At 55.7% G+C, this 2865-nt stretch overlaps 1 pseudogene; it reads left to right on the forward strand.

Moving 5' to 3' along the window:
- Positions 1–487: 487 nt before the first annotated feature.
- LOC123642102 lies at positions 488–998 on the forward strand (annotated as a pseudogene).
- Positions 999–2865: the final 1867 nt, after the last annotated feature.

A 2865-nucleotide genomic window follows, 5' to 3' on the forward strand; every position in this document is an offset into this window, starting at 1 on the left:
ACCGCGCCCGGCCACTATATGCAGTTTTCATTTTGATAGAAACAAATTACTCTTTATAGAGGTTTACGCTCTGCGTACAGTTTACGACAGTGCCTGCTTCCCCAAATCCTGTCTCTTCCATGATTTTGCCCATCGAATATGTGACAAATAGTAATTCACTGTGGCTTTAGTTTGCTTTTATTTTCTTAAGAGGGGGGGTTCAGCATTTTCCATATATTTAAGAGATATTTCTATTTCCTATGAGCTATCCATGTTCTTTGCGCACTTTTCTGTTTGGGGTTTTGGTCTTTTAGTGATTCGCAGGAGCTCTTTCCTTTTTGCTATGGGTGATAAATATTCAGAGTATCTTGTTAAAACTAAATTCTCCAAGGAAGCCAAGTACGGAAAGCAAAAGAGGGGCTCTGTTTGCGGGACTCCAGGGTGGAGGGCAGAGACGGGTCACAGTCAAGGACGCCCCGAGGTTCATCCTCACCGTGGAGCGGGGGCGATGGGGGGCCGGGGCGATGGGGGGCGGCTCCCGGCAACGTTGGCGACACTTCTGCAGCTCCCCTGCGTGCACCGGCGCACGGCGTGCGTGCGACTCACCTGCCTCTCCCTCCGCGGTGTTTGTGTCCCCAGCTCATGTGCTCCTCGGTGCAGAGGACCGAGGGTTCGAGGAGGAGGACCACGTGACGAAACTGCAGCAGAAAGTGGCGGCCCCGGAGAAGCGGAACCGGCAGCTCCGCGAGCGGGTGGAGAAGGTCAAGCGGTCCCTGCGGCAGGCGCGCGAGAACGGCCGCCACCTGGCGCTGGCGAACCGCAAGCTCCGCGAGAAGCTGGCGAGCGGCGCGCGGCCGCCCCTCGACGCCCCGGGCCCCCAGCCCGCGCGCGCCCCCTACCTGCGCGGGTAGCAGGCGCGGGGCCTGCGGGGGCTCGGTGCGTGCACCGGCCCCAAACCGTGCACGAGACGCTTTCATCGTGCATTTGGTAGAGTCTAAGTGGATGCAACAGCCAGCCTTGCTTTCTCCTTGGGTGCTCACCCGGCTGGCTCGGCGGCATCCGACCCCACGCGCTGCCCTCCCAGCCTGGCCCCAGACACCGTGCGGCGGGCGACAGGGGGGAGGTTCCAGAGCACCTGCGGTCCAGCATCGGCTCCGGGAGCAGCCTGGAAACTTCCCTGATTGGGAAGGGGACATTTTAGAATCCCTAGGTGCAAAAACATCAAGGGGCCCAGCCTTTATTTCAGAAGCGAGCCAGTGCAGTTCTCAGCTCCCGGGTCCTAGAACCTTCTGGTGCCTTTTTATCCACATCTTTGGAAGGAGGATGCCTGCAGACACTTGCAGGGCGTCCCCAGCCAGCCAGCATTTCCTTCCTAACAGGTTACGACCTAACAAGCTCATCACAGGTGAGGGAATTCAGTCGGGAGCAGGGCAGGAGGTAATTAAACAGGATGAATTACACCTCATTTCCAACACCAGCTAGCCAGAGTTAACGCTGTCACCCATGGGCCTCTTTAACATGGAGGGCACGCCATGTTTCATCTGGGTGCCGCTAAACTGGGAGAACCTGAGCAATATCTCAGCCACTGCTAAATTCTAACTTCTTGTTTGCTCGGTGATTGCTTCTAACGTCTGAATTCGAGGTGAGCTGCCCCAGTACTCCTCGAACAGCTTCTGCAAAGACACCTCCCTACCTGCTGGGATCAGGTGACCTGACCTCCTTCCCATCCAGGCTCCCACAGGGCTTGTTCCAGGCATTCCAATCTCTGCTGCTTTATGCAAACATCCCTTCCTAACACACACACACACACACACACACACACACACACACACGAGGCCTGTCTATACCCCGATGGGAATATTTGCACATCAGTGCACTTGTTACGTCGGTTCCTACATGATCAAAGCACTCCGCCCTCTTTGGAAAGAAACCCTGTAAGACGGTATAAGTCAAGGGCGAGTATTCACTGTACTTATCACTGGGGCACATGTGACTGAGTCCCAGTGGTGACATTAAGAAGTCAGCTGAGTGGTCTCTTAGTTATCGTCTGACAGTGGCCCTCCAGGCCAACAAGTGCCTTCCCTGCTGTTCCATGGCTGCTGGCCCCTCGTTGGGGTCCACCCCCCAACCCCCCAGACACCGCAAGGCCTGGTTGCTGTCTTCTCCACTGCAAGCGGCTGGTACGGTCAGATCTCCACTCTTCCTCCTTTAGGGAAGCCAGGTGTGGCAGCCAGTCTGGGGATGAATCTTATGTCGCTGTGTCCCGGTGGCAGTCTGCTGCCCGAGGGGAAGACGTCTATGCTCTGGCCTGGACAACATGGGGACTTTTGCCCACGGGCACTCACACCGCCCAGCTTCTGCCACTACTTTGCTAGCTGTGTTCTTCATAGTATGGCACAGTAGAAGGTGCGTCTTCTAGTTTATGCTTCCTGGGGACATTTCATTAAAGCAGTGTTGCTCCCACCCAAGGGAATGGAGAGCCTTAGGCTGGCTGATTTACAGCCAGTGCTTGGACAGATGCATTTGTTCTGCTTTTCTAATAAATACGAGCAGCGATTTCAACCACAACAATGAGGCAATGAGTGTTTCTTTTGGATCAGGGAGATTTCAGGATTTCCAGCTTTGGCCTGGAAAAGGGATTTAGATCTTTTGGGGAAATGCCCGTGAGTGGCTGGGGCATGCGGGAGACTTGAGGTCAAGCTGTTCTGCTTGGATGTGGCCTGACCCTGCCTCTGCCCGAGTTTCCGGCTCTCAACACACCTGCAGCAAAGCAGGGTTCTGCCTTGCTCCTGGCGAGGGACAAGCAGTGCTGTTAATCAGCGTCCTCAGAGCTCACGGAGATCTGTTGCCCAGGGGAACCCTCCGGGCCCCTGTTATCATCTGCTG

Source organism: Lemur catta, chromosome 1, assembly GCF_020740605.2.
Source record: "Lemur catta isolate mLemCat1 chromosome 1, mLemCat1.pri, whole genome shotgun sequence".
Lineage (NCBI taxonomy): Eukaryota > Metazoa > Chordata > Mammalia > Primates > Lemuridae > Lemur > Lemur catta.